Consider the following 23975-nt stretch of genomic DNA (forward strand, 5'->3'; position numbering starts at 1 on the left):
GGAATCTCCATACTGTTTTCCACAGAGGCTGCACCAGTCTGCATTCCCACCAGCAGTGCAGGAGGGTTCCCTTTTCTCCACATCCTCGCCAGCACTTATTCTGTGTTGTTTTGTTGATGAGCGCCATTCTGACCAGTGTGAGGTGATATCTCATTGTGGTTTTAATTTGCATTTCTCTAATGATTAGTGATGTTGAGCATTTTTTCATATGCCTGTTGGCCATCTGTATGTCCTCTTTGGAGAAGTGTCTATTCATCTCTTTTGCCCATGTTTGGATTGGATTGTTTGTCTTGCTGGTGTTGAGATTTACGAGTTCTTTATAAATTTTGGTTATTAACCCCTTATCAGACGTATTGTCAAATATGTTCTCCCATTGTGTAGTTTGTCTTTTTATTCTGTTTTTGTTGTCTTTAGCTGTGCAAAAGCTTTTTAGTTTGATATAGTCCCATTTGTTTATCCTGTCTTTTATTTCACTTCCCCATGGAGATAAATCATCAAATATATTGCTCCGAGAGATGTCGGAGAGCTTACTGCCTATGTTTTCTTCTAAGATGCTTATGGTTTCACGGCCTACATTTAAGTCTTTTATCCATTTTGAGTTTATTTTTGTGAGTGGTGTAAGCTGGTGATCTAGTTTCATTTTTTTGCAGGTAGCTGTCCAATTTTCCCAACGCCATTTGTTAAAGAGGCTGTCTTTACTCCATTATATTTCCTTGCCTCCTTTGTCAAATATCAGTTGTCCATAGAACTGTGGGTTTATTTCTGGGTACTCTGTTCTGTTCCATTGATCTATATGCCTGTTCTTATGCCAGTACCAGGTTGTTTTATACTCATATATATAACTTGATATCAGGCCTTATAGTATAACTTGATATCAGGAAGTATGATACTTCCCACTTTATTATTCTTTTTTAAGATTGCTGAGGCTATTCGTGTTCTCTTTTGGTTCCATATAAATTTTTGGAATATGTGTTCTATATCTTTAAAGTATGTCATTGGTATTTTAATTGGTATTGCATTGAATTTATAGATTGCTTTGGTTAATGTAGACATTTTAATGATGTTTATTCTTCCTAACCATGAGCAAGGTATATGCTTCCACTTGTTTGTATCTTCCTTGATTTCTTTTATCAATGCTTTCTCTTTCTGACTGTTCATTGTTGGTGTATAAAAATGCCTCTGATTTCAGAGTATTGATTTTATATCCTGCCACTTTGCTGAATTCATTTATCAGGTCCAGTAGCTTTTTGACTGAGACTTTAGGGTTTTCTATGTACAATATCATATCATCTGCAAATAATGATAGTTTTACTTCTTCTTTTCCCACTTGAATTCCTTTTATTTCTTCTTCTTGTCTGATAGCTGTGGCTAGGACTTCCAGGACCATGTTAAATAAGAGTGGTGAAAGGGGGCACCCCTGCCTTGTTCCTGATCTTAAGGGTATTGCTTTTAATTTTTGCCCATTGAGTATGATGTTGGCTGTGGGTTTCTCATAGATGGCTTTTATCATGTTGAGGTATGTTCCCTGTATTCCCACTTTGCTGAGAGTTTTGATCATGAATGGGTGCTGGATTTTATCAAATGCTTTTTCTGCATCTATTGAAATTATCATATGGTTTTTCTCCTTCTTTTTGTTTATGTGATGAATCACATTGATTGATTTACGAATATTGTACCATCCTTGCCTCCCCAGAATAAATCCCACTTGATCATGGTGTATGATTTTTTCCATATATTGTTGGATCCGGTTTGCTAATATTTTGTTGAAGATTTTAGCATCTATATTCATCAGAGATATTGGCCTATAATTTTCTTTCTTTGTGTTGTCTTTGCCTGGTTTTGGAATGAGAATTATGCTCGCCTCATAAAAGGAGCTTGGCAGTCTTCCTTCCTCTTGAATTTTTTGAAATAGTTTGAGAAGGATAGGAGTTAGTTCTTCTTTGAATATTTGGTAAAATTCTGTTGTGAAGCCATCGGGCCCCGGATTTTTCTTTGTTGGGAGTTTTTTGATAACTGTTTCGATCTCCTTTGTTGTAATCGGTCTGTTTAGGTTTTCTGATTCTTCCAGATTGATTTTTGGAAGATTGTATGTTTCAAGGAATTTGTTCATTTCATCTAGGTTGTCTAGTTTTTTGGCATACAGTTCTTCATAGTATTTTCTTACAATATTTTGTATTTCTGTTGTGTCAGTTGTTATTTCTCCTCTCTCATTTCTAGTTTTATTTATTTGAGTCCTCTCTCTCTTTTTCTTGGTGAGTCTAGTTAAAGGTTCATCAATCTTGTTTACCTTTTCAAAGAACCAGCTCCTAGTTTCATTGATCTTCTGTATTGTTTCTTTAGCCTCTATGTCATTTATTTCTGCTCTGATCTTTATTATTTCCTTCCTTCTACTACATTTGGGCTTTACTTGCTGTTCTTTTTCTAATTCTTTTAGATGCAGGGTTAAGTTGTTTATTTGAGCTTTTTCTAACTTCTAAAAGTGTGCCTGTAGTTCTATGAACTTCCCTCTCAGCACTGCTTTCGCTGTGTCCCATAAATTTTGAGTTGTTGTATGCTCATTGTCATTCGTTTCTAGGAATTTTTTTATTTCTTCTTTGATCTCATTCTTAATCCATTCATTATTTAGCACCCTGCTATTTAGTTTCCATGTGTTTGAGAATTTTTGAGCTTTTCTGTTGTGATTCATTTCTAGTTTCATGCCGTTGTGATCGGAGAAAGTGCTTGATACGATTTCAGTCTTCTTAAATTTGTTGAGAGCACTTTTGTGCCCTAATATGTGGTCTATCCTAGAGAATGTACCATGAGCACTTGAAAAGAATGTATATTCTGTTGCTTTCGGGTGAAAGGTTCTGAAGATATCTATTAAATCGAGTTGATCTAGTGTTTCCAATAAGTCTGCTGTTTCTTTGTTAATTTTCTTTCTTGAGGATCTATCTAGTAATAATAGTGGGGTATTGAAATCCCCTACTATTATAGTATTGCTGTTGATCTCGCCCTTTAAATCCATCAAAGTCTGCTTTATATATTTAGGTGCTCCTATATTAGGTGCATAGATATTTATAATAGTTATATCTTCCTGTTGGATTACTCCCTTTATCATTATGTAGTGGCCTTCTTTATCTCTTACTATATCCTTTGTTTTAAAGTCCAATTTGTCTGATATAAGTATTGCTACCCCAGCTTTTTTTTCATTTCCCTTTCCATGAAACGTTTTTTTCCATCCTTTTACCTTCAATCTATGTGTGTCTTTTGTTCTAAGGTGTGTCTCTTGTAGACAACATATGTATGGGTTCTGTTTTCTTATCCACGCAGCTACCCTATGTCTTTTGATTGGATCATTTAATCCATTTACATTTAAGGTTATTATTGATATGTAGTTGTTTATTGCCATTTTCTTCTTTAAAGGTGTATTCCTTTTTTTTTTTTTTTTTCTGTATTCTTTTCCCACTTTGATCTGTTTACACCAGGCCCCTTAATATTTCCTGCAGCATTGGTTTGGTTGTAATGAATTCCTTGAGTTGTTTTTTGTCTGGGAAGCTTTTTATTTCTCCTTCGATTTTAAACAATAGCCTTGCTGGATAAAGTAGTCTTGGTTGTAGGTTCTTGTTCTGCATTACTTTGAATATTTCTTGCCATTCCCTTCTGGCCTCAAGGGTTTCTGTTGAGAAGTCGGATATCATCCTTATGGGGGCTCCTTTGTAGGTGATAACTTTTTTTTCTCTTGCAGCTTTTAATATTTTCTCTTTATCGCTTAGCTTTGGTATTTTAATTATGATGTGTCTTGGTGTAGGTTTCTTTGGGTTTCTCTTTAATGGAGTTCTCTGTGCTTCTTGGATTTGTGAGAGTTTCTCTTGCATTAATTTAGGGAAGTTTTCAGCTATGATATGATTGAACAAAGTCTCTATCCCTTGTTATTCTTCTTCTTCAGGAACATCTATGATGCGGATGTTATTTCTCTTCATGTTGTCACAGAGCTCTCTAAGAGTTTCCTCTGACTTTTTGAGTCTTTTTTCTCTTTTCTTCTCTGCTTTCATGCCTTCATTCCAGTTGTCCTCTAACTTGCTGATTCGATCCTCTGCTCTATCTATCCTGTTTTTAATTCCTTCCATTGTGGTCTTTATTTCTGATATTGTATTTGTCGGCTCCAACTGATTCTTTTTTATACTTGCTATTTCTTTATTTAGGTTTTCAAACTGCCCCTCCATTGTTGTTCTAAGATCCCTAAGCATCCTTACAATCATTATTTTGAACTCTGCATCTGGAAGTTTAATTATTTCCATATCACTCAGTTCATCTCTCGAAGGTGTCTCTTGTGGTTTCATTTGGATTGCACTCCTTTGTCTTCTCATCTTCTTTTTTTGTTTGTTTTATTTGTAGAGTTGGTTGAGTCTAGGCTTGGTGTTGTCTGCCTCCAGTTTTCAGTTGTGTTATTTCTAGGTCTTCTTGGGTTGGTATCAGCTATTATTTGTAATCCACTTTCGGATTTGGGCAGCTTTGAAGTCTTGATTTGTTTGTTTTCTTAACAGGTGATAGTCTTGTTTACTGATCTCAGCAGGGGGCTTCCTTGAAACTGTATCCAGGAATGTGGTGGGTGTAACCTGAGACTCTGAAGGCCTCTTTAGCCAGCTAGACTCACTGGTGGCAGGGTGTTTTCTCAGCTTCAGTAGGGGGAGGTGTATCTCAAATCTCCATGGAGACCTGAGTTACTGCCCCTCCTCCCCACTTCTTGTTTTCAGCTGTCTCTTTTTGCGCTGATTGGAGCTGGAGAGATGTCTGGAGGTCTCTGATCCGGAAGCACTTCAGCTCTGTTTTGTGAAAGGTTCAGTCCCTCCCCCAGCACGGATGAGTCAGCCCTTTTAGCTCACCTCCTGCATTCCTTATCCCCTCACAGTCTGTCCCTCTCCCTGTCCTCTCCACCTGGGAGATAAGCTGGTCCTTTCAAAGCACCTGGTCGCCAGGCAAGTGGCTGTGAGCAGTAGTTTCTGCTCCCCTCCCTCCGAGATCCTCTCTGGGCTCTCAGCCCCACCCCACCCCTCCGTTCTGGCAAGCAGAGGAGGTTCAAGGGCTCCCTACCGGGACTCCTGTGATTTCCTCTTTGCTCCTTGGTTTTTGAGAGCCGTTCTTGCAGTTCAGAGTTGGTTTTTCATGCTGATTTTTCCTAAATTGATTTGTATTCCAGTTCGGTGGTGAGAGCTGGGCATCTGTGCATCCGCCTACTCCGCTGCCATCTTTTTTCTCAAGAGTTAAAATTTTATTTTCAGTAATAGTAGCCACTAGGAAATTATGTAAGCATTAGGAAATAGTTAATTGATACATTTGCTTGCTATTCTCTTTTAATGGCTCCCTGGCCTTCCCCTTTGAAATGTAGGGAGACATTTATCTTTGCAGTAGGCCTGGTTAGTGTCCTTGTAAGCAACTGGGAAGAGCCCAGCCCTGAAGAGTGCTCATGAAAGGCTCGAAGATTGAGAAGGAATAGCCAGTCTGAGCCCCTCTATCACAGGAGAAATGCAAAGACAGGTGGTTCCTTATCTCAAGAACAAAGCACCTCATTACCTCTTTGTCTACATGACTAACTGCTCAGACTTTGCCCTTGCACAATTACTAACAGCCCCTGAACCCTATAGGAAGAGCACTGTGTAAGTGTTAAAGTAGTTCTTTGGACCTAAAGTCCACTGACTTCTCAGGTTGCTGGCAATTTGATTAAAGACACTCATATTCCACTTGGTCCTCATCACTGTGATTGGCTTTGGGGTGACAGGCAACCCAAACCCTGGCTGGTTCTGGTAACAACAGTTATTACAGTGTTATTAACCATACAGGGGTCCTCAGGTTATGACACAGTTCCATTCCTATGACAGTGATATAACCTGAATTTTTGTGTAAGTCAAAACACACCCTAGCCTAAGTCACTTAGCTATCCTAACACAGTAGTAAAATCATAATCTAGAACATAAAAACACAACTAAGGCACAACGGCGTAGGTAAGCATACCAGGGGACGCCAATGCCCTCATTCATATACGGCACTACTGCGTATTCTTCCACCACGTGCAACCAAATTAGTTTGCCCACATAGTCCATAAGCACAATGCTAAAATATAAGCCGAAACACTCACGTCTCAATTTTTTAAAGTTTTTATGAGAGTGAGCATCATAAATTCGAAATGTCATATGTCGAAACTGTCATAACCTGAGGACCTCCTGTATTCCCTATTCTGCACTTTACATCCCTATTTTGTAATAACTAATTTTAACTTCTTAATCCCCTCACCTTTTTTCACCCAACCCCTCAACCCCACTCCCCTCTGGCAATGATATTTGTCTTCTCCGATTTATTTCACTTACCATAATACCCTCTTTACCACAGCCAAAATATGGGAGCAACCTACACGTCCATCAATAAGTGATTGGATAAAGAAGACATGGTACAGCTAACGTATTTTCATTCTTTATTTGTTAGAAAATTTAATAAGGGCAGTTCTGTAGTTTGACTTTCCAAATGATTACTATGCCCCCTTAATCCCTAAAAGGCATCTGTTCTCTGGGCCTTGCTGACCCCTGGCATTAGTTAAAAGCCCACTTGCATCCTGGTTACCCCACTCCACATGTTTTCTATCTTTACACAAAGAAATGCTATTCAGCCATAAAAAGAAGGAAATCTTGCAACAGCATGAATCAATCTTGAGAGCATTAACCTAACTGAAATAAGCCAAACAAAGAAATACAAATACCATATGATCTTACTTATACATAGAACCAAAGAAAAAAAACAAGCTCATAGACACAGGAAGAAGATTGGCAGTTGCCAGAGGTGGAGTGAGGAATGCGCAAAGATTCAAACTTCCAGTTATAAAATACGTAAGTCATTGGGATGTAATGCACAGCATGGTGGTTATATTTAAGAACACTATATTGCATATTTGAAAGTTGCTAAGATCTTAAAAGTTCTCATCACAAGAAAAAACATCTAAAATATTTGCTGATGGATGTTAACTAGATATATTATACTGTTCATTTCACAGTATATACAAACACCAAATCATTATGCTGTATACCAGAAACTAAGATAATATGTTATGTCAATTATATCTCAATTTTAAAAAGAAAATCAGGCTTAATTTCACAATTTCTTGTGTGGGGAATCACTGCCTGATTCCAAAAGCACAGGAGTGTGTGATGAAATACGCCCGGGAGCAGCGTTGCCCAAACTGTGATGCGCCTCAAAACACCAGGAACCTGTTGGGATGTGGCTCAGATTCTGGAGGTCTAATGCAGGGGCCTGAAATGCTGCGCTTCTAACAAGTTCCCACGTTTGGGGACACTTTGAATAGCAGGACCCTCAAGCAGTGGACACTAAACTTTCTAGAAGGGACATTCCTTGGCAGTAAGACACTTTGAGCATCCCTCAACATGTATACATCTGTTTATTTATAAATTGTATATACCTATATTCTGACCAGCAACTAATGTAAGAAGACATATACTATCCTATTAGGACAAGGTACAGTGTTGCAAGAACAGCTACAAATCCTCATTTCAAACCATCTTCTTGATGGTTTTGAATTTTTGGCCAACTTCTTTTCCAACAGGATTCGGTGATCACAGCCTTTTACTTGGCTAAGGAAATTCTCATACAATGGGTAGTAAAAAAATATCTAATACACTGTTTTCTTTTTTTTTTTTTTTTTTTTTTACAGAGACAAAGAGACAGTCAGAGAGAGGGACAGATAGGGACAGACAGACGGGAACAAAGAGAGAGATGAGAAGCATCAATCATCAGTTTTTCGTTGTGGCACCTTAGTTGTTCATTGATTGCTTTCTCATATGTGCCTTGACCTTGAGGCTACAGCAGACCAAGTAACCCCTTGCTCAAGCCAGTGACCTTGAGTCCAAGCTGGTGAGCTTTCTTCTCAAACCAGATGAGCCCATGCTCAAGCTGGCGACCTCGAGGTCTCAAACCTGGGTCCTCTGCATCCCAGTCCGACACTCTATCCATTGTACCAATGCCTGGTCAGGCTAATACACTGTTTTCTTGATGTTTGTTTGTACTCTCACTTGTTAGTATGACAGTTTCTGGTTTCTAAGCCACATATCTATTTTATGGAGGTTAATTTAGTTAAAAATAAATCATGCAATTTTAAATCAACTTGACCCTGTATTCATGGACAGAGCTGGGCAGGTGTCATGATTCTCATTCAGATGTGATCTCCCACTGCTTCCTCAGGACACCTCAGCTCAGAATGTCACAGGTGAACAAGTGAAGATGCCCGTTTATATAACAAAATATAACAAAGCTTAGTTTCTGTCTCATCTTGTATCCCTAAAGGAATTCTATGAGCCCCACTCCCCATGGCACCTACTTTGGAAAACACACCTTAGAGCCTGACCAGTGGTGGTACAGTGGCTAGAGAGTTGACCTGGGACCATGAGGTCCCAGGTTCAAAACTCCAAGGTTGCCAGCTTGAGTGCAGGCTCACTGGCTTGAATACGGGTTCACCAGCTTGAGTGTGGGATTATAGACATGATCCCATGGTTGCTGACTTGAGCCCAAAGATTGCTGGCTTGAGCAAGGGGTCACTGGCTCAGCCGGAGTCCCCAATCAAGGCACATATGAGAAAGCAATCAATGAGCAACTTAAGGTGCCTCACTGTGAGTTGATGCTTCTCATCTCTCTCTCCCTTCTTGTCTGTCCCTGTCTGTCTGTCTCTTTCAAAAAAGAAAGAGAGAAGAATGAGAAAGGAAAAGAAAGGAAAGGAAAAGAAAAGAGAAAAAATAAAAGAAAAAACAGTAAAAAACATCCTAGAAAAGAGGATATAAGACCATCAGGAACAAGAGGTCACTTTCATGGTCAACATGCTGCTTTCATGATCAAATACATTTCCAAACAGCATAACAAATGCATAACTAACAGATGAAAAAATTGTATATGAGATTTTTAACCCCTTTAAAATTATAGTCCCCCACCACACTTGTCTCTTTTCCTACTTCTCAAACTTAAATTCTCCTCCAACCAAACTCAAATGAAGAATTTGAAACAGAAAACATTTAATACGGGTGTTAATGATAGTACAATATTAGACATATTTCAGGTTATCTTATGCTGTCTGTCTATAGGCAGGTAGCAGAGAAATTTTTTCCAGAGGATTTAAAAATTCTTAAAGTTTATATTGTTCAGAAACAGATATATTTATAGCCTTTCAAAATATTTACAGCCCCAGAAGAGGGTTAGCTTTCCTCTGCACAAGCCACTGACGACAAAACTCCTAGCTAATGCTGTCTCCAAACCCTGTTTCTCCATTACCTTCATTCCCCTTTTCATCTAGCCAAAATTAATTGCAGGTCTCCTGTGTGCAGAGAACAAGACATGACCCCAGAACTGACCCTGCAATTGGGGAAACAAGCAAATGGGTGTGTAATGTAGTGATGATGCTCTGAGAAGAGACGTTGAAACAAAGAGGGCAGAGAAGGCAGGGCTGCCTCAGAGGGCATGGTCAGGGAGGCTGCTGGCCTCACTGCACACAGGATGGAGTGGGCCACGTGCAGGACAAGATGCAGGGGGGTGTCCTGCAAGCAGAGGGATGGCATGTGCAAACCTGAGCCAGGAAGATGACTGACAAGCTCCAAGAACAGCGAGACCAGCAGCAGGAGCACTTGGAACGACAGGGAGAAGGAAGAAGGGTGTGGGTTTCGTTCTGACTGTGATGAAAAGCAAGTGGAAACTGTGAAAGGGGACTGGTGTCACCGAAGCAGGTTTCAGGGGCTCCATCTGGCTGCTGTGTGGAGAACGCTCTTAAGGGAGCAAGAGTAGAAATGACACACACCCGCTGTGCTGCCTCTTCCAAGAAGGGGTCCCGAGACCCACAAGTGGGCGCTGGGTCCTTCTCAGGGCCTCCCAGCCTCGCCGGATACTGCCCACGGGCCACAGATGGGGGCCAACACTTCAGGGTTCCTCACCTACATATGCCTCTTCTAAATAAACATTCATTCCTCCATCTAATTATTTTTGTAATTTTGGACATTTTTTAAGAAGGGCCTTCAGAACTATATACACTTCAGGACCCTGGTCAGAGCCCTTTTCACAGGCACCATAACTGCCTGTTCACCTGTCATACCTTCTCTAGACTCTTAAGTTCCTGAAAGCCAAGGATCTTATCATACTTTCCTATGTATCCATGACATCTGCATAGTACCCAATATATAACCTTCACTCAATAACCATTTTCTGAATATGTTATACACATACATGTACACACATAACCGTTTGTTTCTGAAACAAGCACTCTGACTTTCTAGCTCTGTGGATCAGCAACCCCAGGGCTTCAGGCACACTGGCTCATTTAAGAAGAATTCCACCAATGTCCATGTGCTTACATGGTAGTATTTAAAAATACAATTTAGCCCTGGCAGAATAGCTCAGTTGGTTAGAGCATTGTCCCAAAGCACAGAGGTTGCTGGTTAAATCCCCAGTCAGATCATGGACAGCGGTGGTCCCCAACCTTTTTTGGGTCACGGACCGGTTTAATGTCAGAAAATATTTTCACATACCGGCCTTTAGGGTGGGACGGATAAATGTATCATGTGACCGAGACAAGCATCAAGAGTGAGTCCTAGGCCCTGGCTGGTTGGTTCAGCGGTGGAGCGTCGGCCTGGCGTGCGGGGGACCCGGGTTCGATTCCCGGCCAGGGCACATAGGAGAAGTGCCCATTTGCTTCTCTGTCCCCCACTCCTTCCTCTCTGTCTCTCTTTTCCCCTCCCATAGCCGGGGCTCCATTGGAGCAGGGATGGCCGGGCGCTGGGGATGGCTCCTTGGCCTCTGCCCCAGGCGCTGGAGTGGCTCTGGTCATGGTGGAGCGATGCCCTGGAGGGGCAGAGCATCGCTCCCTGGTGGGCAGAGCGTAGCCCCTGGTGGGCGTGCTGGGTGGATCCCGGTCGGGCGCATGCGGGAGTCTGTCTGACTGTCTCTCCCCATTTCCAGCTTCAGAAAAATACAAAGAAAAAAAAAAAAAAGAGTGAGTCTTAGACGGATGTAACAGAGGGAATCTGGTCATTTTTAAAAAATAAAACATCATTCAGACTTAAATATAAATAAAATGGAAAAAATGTAAGTTATTTATCCTTTCTCTGCAGACCGGTACCAAATGGCCCACGGACCGGTACTGGTCCGTAGCCCAGGGGTTGGGGACCACTGATGTACAGGAACAGATCAATGTTCCTCTCACTCATTCTCTCTCCCTTTCTCTCTCACTAATATCAATAAATACAATTTATAAAAATAATAAACAAAAATACAATTTAGAATCTTTCAGAATCACTAGCTCTGCATTTAAGTTGTGCAAATGCTATGGGTTTCCTATATCTCATAGGGCCATGCCAGCCACACGTCCCCACCCTTTTCTACTTCCTATCCTGACATAAGTCAAGGCTTTGGCCAGAGCAGGAATATACCTTACTGCTAAGACCCAGGAGAAACCGCAGTATAGAAACAACCCTGAGAGACACCACATAGCCCTCACAGAACAAACAAGCTCTGGAAAGAATAAACTTTCAGCCTTTTCAGAATATATTTTAACTTGCAAATAAGGTATCATTCTAATTTAATAGTGATATTCTTCTCCTCTTTAGCAACTGAAAGCTACACTAAAGTGACACACACAAAAAAGGAAATTTTCACTGAGAAATAAATGGAACCATGGTAAACAGGCAACTGAATACTCTGAATACAAAAATCAAGGTCAATTTTTCTACCCATTGTTTTCATATGAATAGAAAACAAGTACTTGTAATAAGAACAGGTATGAGAGCATGAGGTTTTAATCTTACTGTATCTAAGTTTTCACTGTAAAATGAATCAACTGTCTAAAGACTGACCTCCTGGCTGGTTTCAAGACATATTTAAGAAATGCTGCATAAAGAATGAAAGTTCTCTGTACCAAAATTACACTTCACATTTTTACAAGTCTCTTCTGCCTTCTATTGCTTAACACTTTACTATTAAGCCTATCTTCTAAGTAATTTATGCATTTAATAGTGCTCTTCTAAACACAGCTGACCAAAAACCGCTGCTGCTGAGAATGTCACACAATATTATAAAGTTCCAAGGCAAATCTAGAAAGAGGGTCCCTGGTGAGACACTGGGGTTGGTTCTGGTCAATCAGCAAAGTATGTCGTCTCCCCCTGAGCTTGCAGTCAAGACCAGGGCACAGCAAAAGACATACACACCTTCCACATTGTTCCTGGACCTGAAAACAAGAACTGGCTATATTCTACACTGTACATAAGGACCTTACCTCTGCCTAATGTTAGACAGCATTTACAGTACTGTCCGTCTCTAGTTTGCAGACAAGTTATAAGCACTCTACATCCCTTCTTTGTACAGATAAGGACTGTAACTCAAATCTTACGCCAGCAGCTCTCAAGCCAGCACACAGGGTGCTGTGTGCAGACTGGCCAAAAATGCCTTGCTTGCCTAGCAGGCATTCACCCAATAGGCACTTGCTAGACAGAAGAGGGATGTTTTTCTACCTTTACTCTCTGCTTCAACAACCATAAAAAGATGCCTATTTCCCCCATGAATTATTTTTAAAAGTCTAGAGGGTTCCATAGAGCAGAGTCCTCCTGGTACTGTCCTCACCTCTCCTCATCTCTCCCCTCCACACTCCAGGACTCAGTCCACATGCAACATGCTGACAGGGGTCCCCATGAAGCCCCGGTGATAAACCATAAGGACTGTGGGGAGGGAGGACTCAGAGGCTTAAAGATTGCTAACTTAGGAAAGGTTTCACAAAGGGCATAGAACTTGAGCTGAGTCTTGTAAAAAAACACTCAAATGTAGAAAAGAAGGAGAAAAGGGCATTCTGGACAGAAGAACATGGGGCGCAAACAGCACGAGGAATGTTGGGAGCACAGGCAGAGAGGCCTGCCTGGCTGGAGCAGGGTTCCTGGAGGAAACCAGCGAAAGACCCTGCGCAGAGATCCCAGCAGAACCGGCAGGGGTGGTGCCCCGGGAGCGGGGCGGGGCTGTCTGAGCTTGCCCGCATTGTATCAGTCCGTTTTTTCTCCCCTTAGGACTCCGGGGTGTGCCCGCTTGTTTTCCTACACCGGACTTCTGTTGCGTTTGCTTTCTGCTACAGCTGTTTGTTTGCGCCATAGTCCTCTGTGGCTCTAGACCAAGTGGACTTTCGTGAACTTCTGCATGGTTCTGCCTGTTCAGCTTCCCAGACAAGCTGACTGGAGCCGGTGATTCTCTCGCTTCCCCCCTTTGGAGAGCCGGGTGTCTTCCCTTTACTGACCTAATACTCTCCTAGAGTCTTTGAAATGTCCTGCAGGAGCTCTCGAGGCACACTTTCCACTTCGCTAACCATGAGGACACAAAAGGAGGGATCTGAAAACAAATAAAACACCACCATCTCTGGGAACAGACGCATCTATGCATTCACGTGTCCATCCAACCAAATGCACGTTAACTGCGTGCTGTGTTCCAGGGTCTGTGCGAGACACCAGCCCTACATGAGTCATGGCCCAAACATGCTAAGTGATAATCAAATAAAACAACTTATCTGATGGATTCATCAATTTAAAAAATAATAATAAGCTTGTTATTTTTTTAAAAGGCATGCATCAAAGGCCAAAGTAAAAGAGCTCGAGTGATAAAATCACCACCAATCATTCCACCTCCCACCAACCCTCCACCCCCTTCTGTTCAATATCATCTTTTAAAATATCTTTATGGTCACACTTGATTTTGAATCCTGTAAATTTTCTAGTGACTCGAGCAATATAGGTTATTCATACAGACCAGGGTTTCTCAACCTTGGCATACCTGTCATTTTGGGTCAGAAAATTCTTTGTGAGGGGCTGACCTGTGTATTACACAACAGCAGGCAATATTCCTAGCCTTTACCCATTAGCTGTTAATAGTATCTTCCCAGTTGTAAGAAGTGTCTTCAGACATTGCCACATGTCCACTGGGAGAAACAGAAAGATCACCCCCATTAAGAACTAGACCATTCCGGCCAAAAATATTCTTTCATCAATAGTAGAGGAATTGATGGAGAAGGAACGGTGAGAATATTGTAAGAGGATAATTAATAGAAAACTTCACTGGAAAAATCTCCTAATTTAATTTTCTTTTAAACTCAGCAATCACAGATACCCCTTTTATTGAAAACATTTCCAAAATAGTAATCTCTTGTCCTGCCAGACAAGATACCATCAACAAAGTATAATTTAATTCTTTTTGACTATTATAGTCAAAAGATATAAAACAGCAATATCAAATCTATACTGATTGAGCCCCCAAACATACTGTGAGTGGCCTGGGAAAGATGGACGAGGGCCGGTGAACACTCCCTGTAACATTCCTTTAAGGCGCTGTTTACATGTTGGGCTTACCCATTAAACTAAATTCTTCAAAATAAAAAACCCAAATTTTATTACTTTCATGTTCTCAGCATCTAGCATAGTAAATATCACAAAGTAGGTAGTCGCTAAATACTTACACACGTGCACTAAAATAGGAGTATGCAGGTAAAACATGGAGGAATCTGGGCATTATCCTGTAAGTACATGTGTAGAGTGGTCAGAGAATATGAGGCCGGCAGAGGCAGAAGGCCCAGGGAGCTGCTGGGCCCTGTCACATGGGCAGGCCTAGCCGCACTCCACACTCCCACTCTCTTCCTGAGCCCGAGCTTTGCAAATGACCAACTGGACTATATGAGTCCCAGCTGGCATCAGAAAGCATAACCTCAAGGTGGCATCGTCTCCAGGGCTGCTGCCTGGCTTCCTCGGACAGTGGGACAGAGGATCAGACCACACAGGGAAGGAAATGAGCCTGCCCTGCAAAACCACCTTGCTGACTCTTTACCAACCCCTTCCCTCTGCCAGTGATGACAAGACAAGGCACAGTGCAGACAACAAACAAGGAAAGGACTGACAGAACCAAAAGAAACCTGAAAGTCTCAAAGTCATCTCAACGTCTTTCAGCATACCCTAGGCCTCATTCCCCCAGGCAGCTCTCCACCCCTTCGTGGCCCTCACCCCTCTTGCCTTCCCCTTTGGACCACTACTGTCCTCCTCTGTCAGAGCTCCCATGCCCCCTGTCCCCTGTCCCTTCCCTTTGAGCAGCAAACTGCAGAGTCCACCCTCATCCTCGCCTCCTCCTGTGCACTCTATCTGACAAGGAAAACCAAAGTGCCACCAAAAAATTCAAGTGGTAATAACTTAATTTACAGAAACTCCTAACTGTTCACACCCATTTCAATATATTCTCACTTTTTAAAAAAATGTTGCGTAGATGACTTGCTGGCAGGCTTCTCTTGTCATCCCAAACATAGTATGGTGGGTGCCCTGCTCAGCCAGGACCTAAGAAGGACATGAACACTTCCACACCATTCCCATCTTAGATGATGAGAACCTCAAACAGTGACTCCAGACCTCCATGCCTCCTCAGTGTTTCCACTCACACATTACTGAATGAGCTCTGTCACATGCAGGACATTTTATCAGATCATGTTGGCAGCGAATGAAACACGGAGCACTCCACTGAAGGGTAGTTTTCAGTAAGAAAATGACATGTGTTAGAAAAAACTATAGTATAAGGAAGAAGGTGTCACACACAGGGTATTGATAAAATGCTATAAAGACAGGAGCTTGGTGGACTATCATTTTGTTATGTCTGCCTTTCAGGAAGACAATTAGTCCTAATCCTCTTCCCCTATTAAAATGCATTGGTTGTGCTGATCATGTATTTTCTTAATAAATGAAAGATGCTTTGTTTTCTGAATGAATAACAAATTATTCTGCATGAAGCAAAGAACACCTGAGTTCTGACAAGCAGTCTGTAAAAATCCACTGTTGTGGCATATTATTTGCACATTTATAATAGTCTGTGGAGGTTAATCTGCCCAGATAATTTAATTTAAAAAAAAAAGAAAACTCAAATATTTAAAGGATGCATACAGCTTCAGCTGAAGGGACTCAGAAGTGTATCTGTACATTTTGGTTGATGTTGAAATGCTCGAGTGAACTGAAGCACATCTTAGAATGTATAATTAGCCATGTGTTTCCAATGTAATTCTCTCAAGCATTTTATTCATTACAGAGAACTACTACTATCCCTTTAAACTAAACACTGAAGGGAAAGCTGTCCTGGATTGGCAGGCCTCAAAGGTTCAGATTTCCCATGGTCTTCTCTCACATGCTTCCATGTTTAAGAATGTCAGTTCATTAACAAACTAGTTCAGATCAGTACTGTTATGTAAATGCCTAGACTTGCTCCTCAAAGCCAAATCATAACCCCAGAAGCCCTACTCTGGTATAGCACTCTCTTTAATGTGCCCTATTTTGAGGGAGGAATTAAAAAAAAAAACTATTATCTATAGTATAAAAAAAAACTTGTTAACAAGTCTAGAAATGCCAGTTTCTGAAAGGAACTTCTAAACGTGACCTTATTTGGAAGAGAGAGGCCACACTGCCTCAGTGCCAGGCCCTGTAACATACTGGGTGTCCTTCTCATTATCTCATCGGGTCCTGTCAGAACGCAGAACAGGAGGTACCCCATTTTCAGGTGAGGAAACCATAATACAAGTCAGGTCACACACTGCAAAAAGGCACAGCTGAGACACAATCCAGAGCGTCATTGAATTCCATGTCACCCTTCATCATGGGTTGCCGATGACCTGTCTCATCCTGAGTGATAAGGATAATAGCTGTTGGTATAACAAAGCATAAACAGGCACCCAAGTTGTCAAGGACAGTACTGCAAAGCCAGAGCCTCCACTAAGTTCTATCTACGATTATAAAAGTTTTTCTTTCCATTTCTTCACTGAAGTCAGTCTTGCCTCAATTTCTCAATGTATATCTGTGGCAGCAAGAAGGGCAACATGAATCTTGCTTCAGTAGTTCTAGACACATTCACAGAGCACCCAGCATGTGTCAGACATCTATTGGCTGAAGTACCAGGAGGAATAAACAGACTACCAGCCCTTGTAGAGCCTACATTCAGGGCATGGGCTGGACAGACAGCAACAGGACGAGGACCTGTGGCAGACGCCCACGTGCCAGCCAGCTCCCCAACCCACGCGGGCAACAACCACCACTGAAAAGGCCGTTCGCCCGTCCAGGTATCTCAGAGGAACAACCCTATCTCAGCAGCTGAACATTAAATACACACACAGCACGTTTTAAAAAACAAAATCAGGATGCTAAGTACAATGATTAATAACTATAAAAATATGATGAAATCCTTTTTAGGCCAAAGCAAATCTCAAAAAGTCATTTTTTTAAAAGCCATTTATTTCATTCTCCTATCATGGGAACAAAACTGAGCCTTCAAATGCAGAACTAGAAATGAATATCCAACCAACCTCCCTATACAAAGTCTCCAGCTTCTTCCCGGAAATCGCAGTCCAATGGCTGATGTCAGCTCAGGTTCTCAGTGTTTCTCAAAGGGGGGGGGGGGCACACTGTGCTACAAATGTGCAAGTGGAAACAATAACTCAAAGCATTGGAATAACTCATCCATTTTTAACTCAGCTGTAGTTTCTGTGATAATTTTAAAGGCGATGAACTCGTCTGACAGAAGAGGATGACAGGGACTTATCCAGGATCCCCGCTGTCATTCAGCATTTGCTGGCAGCCTGCTCCATGCTATCCGCTTCTGAGAGCAGGAGTGAAGTCGTTCCATCTGCCCACTGGTGTGCCTGCCCATTTAATCACCAAACATGATACCGTGCCAGTTGCCAGTATGATCCAAGCACCTGTGTGTGTGCTCCGATGACCTAGTTTAATAAAATCTGGCCTCGCATCAAACAGAACCCAGGTGTCATTCCCAGCTACAGAGGCAAGGTCACAATGTGTGGCCAACAGGACGAGGGAGCAGCACAGGGAAAGCGGTGCCGTCCTGTGCGCCATTTAAACACAGACAACAAAGAAGCCTCCCTGGTGTCTACCATCCTGACTGAATCGTTCCTGTGACATTTACTGACTCTGCCTACCCCACCCCCAGCAACCAAGTCCCTAAATGTTTGCGCTCTGGATCTATGGATTTAAATACTAATATATGTATGGCCTTTTTTTCTCCTGTGTTTTTTGCCCGAGGAAAAAGTGGGATTGGGAAAAATATTAACCTTGCCTTCCCCAAAACAATGGACTCCGAGACCCTGATGCTTCTAATCAACTCCTGAGGATAATTTTAAAGCAGAAAATAAGACACACGCACAGCTAAGTTTCTTCACATACTCAAACTCTGAGGACATTTTGCTATTTCAGAACCACAGGTCCTTCTTTGGTGGACAAAAACATATGCTCTTTAAAAAAATCTCAAAGGTCTCTGAGAAACCAATTGTAACCTACAGTTCTGGCACAGTGCATCACATGGTATAAATTTATTTCTAGAATTCCGCCAGCCTGGTTCAGCTGGTGCCCTCTAATGGCAGAATTCACCTGCTCAATTTTAAAGCAGTTTTGTGCATGAAGCACTCATGCTTCATATTATGGGAGATGAAACAGGCTAGACTGAAACTAACAGAATTCAAGAAACAAACAAAAAAAAACTTTTAAGAGATGCCTTCAGTCCAGTGTCCAAAGGAAGTAAAGCCAAGTGGTTAAGGCAGTGGTTCTCAAAGTGTGCACCAGGGTACACTGGTGTGCCCTAGAAGATTTCCAGGTGTGCCCTATGGTATTCTAGAGAAATATGTGCCTGTTGGGGACCAAAAAACCAACAGGGCTTTTGGAGTTTAGATTTTTGGGGGACAGAGGTGTGGGGAATTGGCTGCAAGCTGACAGTCTGCCCAACCCCCCATCTCACTTGCCTGATTAGGTTGCAAAAGGCTGTTAAGCTGTGGTGCTGGATTGTTTACACTACCCCCCATGTTCCCGGGAAAGACTGGAGGCAAGTTTCTTCTATCCTTTGTTTGGTATAAAGTTAAGATGATATGTATGGTGTGGGTTTTCTACACTCAACAGAATTAAAAGTAAAAAGAGAGGAATTCTTCAGTGTATTGACGAGGAAATGAGAGTTTGCCTTTCAAATATATGCCCAAACATTGAAGAAATCGCTAGGATACATCAGGCTCATGTTTCTCATAAACACAAGAATGAAAAAACTTAACACATTCATGCCAGGACCTGCTGAATTTACTAAATCTTACTAAGAATGTATCTAGATAGATAGATAGATAGATAGATAGATAGATAGACAGATATAAGGTCTGTCCGTTTCTATCACAAGTTTCGACACGTAAGCACATTTTTATTTGGTGCATGTGTGCCTCTCTATTTTTATCACTTAATGTATACATACTGACGTAGCAAATTAACTAAAACAAAGTTGATTCACGTTAGTCTTATGTGTGAAGCGATAGTGTACCCATGGCTACTGATAAAGTTCATTTACACCACTGTAATTTTTACGAATTCCAACAAGGAAGAAATGCTACAGAAGCATGTAGAAATTTATTGAAAGTGTTTGGTGAAGGAATAATACCGACTATCACTTGTTTTTGTCCTTACAAAATTTTTTGAAGGGCAAAAAATTCAAAAATGAAGAAGATATCAAACAAGCACTGGTTCAATTTTTCACATCAAAAGATAAAACATTTTTCAAAAATGGGATATACAAATTGTCCTCACGCTGGCAAGAAATCATTAATAATAATGGCAATTATATTATTTAATAAAGTTTATTGACAGTAAGAAAAATTTGTATTTTGTTTTATTCCAAAAACAGACAGAACTTTCCGGTAGACCTCATATATATATGAGGAACACAGGACATAAACATCAGCATTCAGTGGAATTGTAACTCCTCTCTAAGGTCTTGTTATTGTCACTCTTAAGGTCCGGTGATGTCTTCCTGAAATGAAGGGATGAATAAATGATACAGTAAGAAAGCTACCTCATATATATATATGAGGTCTACATACCTAAGAACCTTCACCAGATGATAACCCACTAATTTCTCTTTTTTAAAGAGCTACTCTGTATCTAAATCTCTCTAGTTGCAGAGTATGTACCTCTTTAGATAATCAGCATAAAGCAGGGGTCTCAAACTCAACTCAGCATGTGGGCCACAGAGCAAGATCACAGCCGTTAGGCAGGCCGCACTAGGTCTACAAAAGGCAACTGTTACGCAACACTTTTCTCACTGCAGTTGAAAACAAAAAAAAATCAGTACAACAAGCACAATCGTACATGCAGTTTACTCAGTGTCACAAAACGACCAGAAACTGTAGTTCGCATCACAACTGCTGTTAACTAAGCTAACATCTAGCTAGGATGCTAGAGAAATAAAAAATACAAGTAGGCCCCTAGGCTTACTTAATTTTATCCAAAATATTTTGAACTTCGTGGATTAGTCTGCGGGCCGCACAAAATTGTTCGGTGGGCCGCATGCAGCCCGCGGGCCGCAAGTTTGAGACCCCTGGCATAAAGGATATTGTTAGAAATAAGCAAGACAATTATTTGAGTCATAGAGTGATAAAATATTTCAATCCAAAAATTATGACAATAAATGATGATGAGAATGTCTGATTGTTGTGAAATGTTGTTTTATTTTAACATGTATTAAGCTGGTGTCTTCACAAATATTTTTCTGGTAGCAAATCTCTTACTCCCTACTGAAAAATAAGGAAAAATTATTAGCTCAATATCACAGGTGCCAAAAATTAGACAGAATGTCTTCATATTCTCACTCATTTCTTGGTATTGCAAAGGCAAAGAAAAAAATCAAAAATATTATACAAAGTGAAATAGATAGCTAAGCAATTATCTGGGGGATTGAGGGAGAAGAAATACTCATATAAGCCTCCCTGAACCTCTTTCCCCTTTTCCTCTGCCCCTTTCATTCACTAAAAAGAATCCTCCTCATTTCTTTCTTTAAAACAGATCATGTTTGTGTACAGGTGATGGAGAGAAGGTTACAGATGCAATAACACCAGGGCCAGTTTCCTAAATCACCTCAATGGTTCTCTCGCTGATCATCAGCTCCTCTACTTCTGTATTTAGAGTATCATACCCTGCAATACACACACACACACACACACACACATACACACACACACACACACACACACGAAATGTGGACCTCAAGCAGGAACACAGGACATAAACATCAGCATTCAGTGGAATTGTAACTCCTCTCTAAGGTCTTGTTATTGTCACTCTTAAGGTCCGGTGATGTCTTCCTGAAATGAAGGGATGAATAAATGATACAGTAAGAAAGCTACCTCAGTATTCTACAAAGAGGAGCCCCTTAAATTTCCCTCTAATCGATTCTGTCATCAGCATCTAAGGGAGCCAAAGTTTTTTCCTAGGCCGTATATTTTGCATCTATGGCCTGGTATCTTTTCCATCTCCTATATTCCCTCCCTTATTATGAGTCATCCGCATCAGGGCAGCTGCTGCCAGCCCTCACCATGGCCACCCCACTGGCCACCACCATCTCGACCATCCCTTCCACCACCACCACGTCCGCCCATGACCTCAACTACCATGTTGAGGTACCCACTCCCACTATTCCCAGTGTATTATTTTTTTCTCATATCTGTTCTTTTTTTCTTCAGTAACACATCGATCATGTCACATTCTCCACCTGCAGCTCTATCTCTGGTCCCAACATATTGCTATACCTCTTACCCTGTATTTGTCAGAAAACATCTACCCATCGACAACAACATAACAGCTGTTCTCTCATCAGGAGACCAATTATAAAAGCTCGCAAGTAGGGAAGAGCCACCAATTACAAACACAAGAACATTTGGAATACAACTCCCTTTGACCGTAGTGGGAGGGACTCACGTTTAAACAGTCTTTGAGAAAAGAACTCACAGAGGTGGTGATGTAAAGAACAAAGCCACCTCGGTGTCTGGGAATCTGGAAGTATACACTTGATACCACTAACTTACAGGAACTTAGTCAGAGTTGGTTTAAAACACAATTTCAGTTTTCCTTGCCTCGTTCTATCCCTGGAAAGCTTAGCCCACCGGGTCTGGCCTCCAAACTACAGACACTGCTGTCTCTCTATTCTTTTAATAAAATCTAAGCGTACAATCAAAGCCATCCCCCAAACTAGTATATCTCTTGTCTGTGCCCAATGACCAGAACTTAACAGAAAGCCTCCCATCCTTGGAGTCTGTCCTAGTTGGATTCCAACAAAGCAAAGCCAGCCTAGCAGTTGTTTAGGGTGTGAACATGCAAGGCCCCCACATTTGAGGGGGTACCAATCACATCATTAGCATCTCCACTATCTTTAAATTGCATTTTTATTACAACTCTGATAAATTAAGGGAATGTAATTTATTTAAATTGAAATTTCCCTGCATATGGCAATAAAGTGTCTTATTCTAAAACTCAGTATAGTCCAGCAGTTTTCCATCAGACGGAAGCATAGCACTTGCAGAAGGGGTGACTGTCTAATTTGCACAAAATGCCGTGTGAGCTCACAGCAGCCCTCAGAAAAGCTTCTCTCAAACATGTTAATTTTCTGGGGTCTTGGCTCTTCCCTAAAGTGTCTACTCTTAGTTTAATAAACTCTGTACTGTAGTAATTCCCCCCCCAAAAAAAAAAAATCTGGCCTTTTTCTCAGTAACCTCAGTTATCAAGCACATCCTCCACTCAGAGTAAGCCCCCAAATGCTACTGCCTCCCTGTCCTATTTCTGTCAGTTGATATTACTAAACACATGTTAACAGAACACAATAACCTTTTGTTCAGTAGAAGATTAATTACCACTAGGAAAGAGATATCCATTACAGACACACTCCACGAATTTAAAATCCTTTACAAAACATATTTTAACTTCAGTTTCAGTCAACGCCTGAACGTATCTCACACATTAAAAAAGAAAAGCAAAATTAAATTAGGCTTTCATATGAGAATTCATTTCCATTTGCCTGTTTAATTACTAATATTTACAAAAGTTACCACCAGTTATGTACTTGGAGCACCAGAAAGCAGTACATAACATTTAACAGGCAATTACAGACCCAAGTCAAATGGAATAATAAATAGAAATCTACATACACTCACCTTGACCCCCAAGAAAGAAGTGTTTCTGCCACTGGTGACAATTAGGCCTAGTTGACAAGCCAGGTGTGGAAACCTTAAAAAATAAAAGATACAAGAAAATTTAGCAGAAAAAAGTAAGATTCAGGAAAGCATAACCAGTAACTTCATCAAGATATTACTTGGCACTGAAAAATAAAGTTAGTTCAGGAGTTCTTAAATCTAAGCAATAATTATACCACAAACAAACTCTTCAAAATTGAGGTTGTGTTACAGACTCATTATTTTTCCATTGCCTGTGTCTAGAATTTTAGAGATAATCTTATTTTCATATTAATCCTCAATGGATTACATAACTTCAATTTTCTTTCTATTTTAATCCCTCAAGTTGTTAATGGTGTGAAAACTGATTCTTAAATACTCCATATAAATGAACTATCTTAAAGACTTCAAACTTGGCAATTGTCAGGGAAGAATACCTCTGACACATGAATAATGATGTCCATTTTGTAGATCTTAATTGTCCTAAATTATACCAAATTTATACTGTTGTGCTTCTTATTTTCTTCTAATTCAGAAGAAATTAAAAGTCAGAGGACCCATATATTCTGCAATGTTGACAACATTAATATTAATTAAGTCCTGGCCACAAAGCTCAGTTGGTTAGAGCATTGTCCCAATATGCCAAAGTTGTAAGTTCTATCCCCAGTCAGGGCACATGTAAGAATCAACCAATGAATACATGAATAAGTGGAACAACAAATCAGTGTTTCTTTTTCTCCCAAATCCTTCCTTTCTCAAATAAATTTAAAAATTAATTTTAAAAAATATGTATTAAGTTCTTAATAAAATTGTATTTCAAAATAAATCAGCCAAAATTCTTTTCCTTGCTAAATTATCCAGCAAAAACATTAGTTGTTAGATGGTAGAAAAGACACAAATTTTCCTCCCAAATGCTACTGCCACAGACACCACA

At 40.7% G+C, this 23975-nt stretch overlaps 1 protein-coding gene across 3 annotated transcripts in view; it reads right to left on the reverse strand.

Annotated features, from left to right (window-relative positions):
* The window catches only part of MTUS2 (microtubule associated scaffold protein 2), an 829118-nt gene that overhangs the window by 767609 nt on the left and 37534 nt on the right, over positions 1-23975 (reverse strand). For all 3 annotated transcript variants that reach the window (XM_066258934.1, XM_066258931.1, XM_066258933.1), the window contains exon 2: positions 23024-23096. The gene's annotated coding sequence lies outside the window, so the exon portion shown is untranslated. The remainder of the gene's footprint in view (positions 1-23023; positions 23097-23975) is intronic.

This window comes from Saccopteryx bilineata, chromosome 2 (genome assembly GCF_036850765.1).
Source record: "Saccopteryx bilineata isolate mSacBil1 chromosome 2, mSacBil1_pri_phased_curated, whole genome shotgun sequence".
NCBI lineage: Eukaryota > Metazoa > Chordata > Mammalia > Chiroptera > Emballonuridae > Saccopteryx > Saccopteryx bilineata.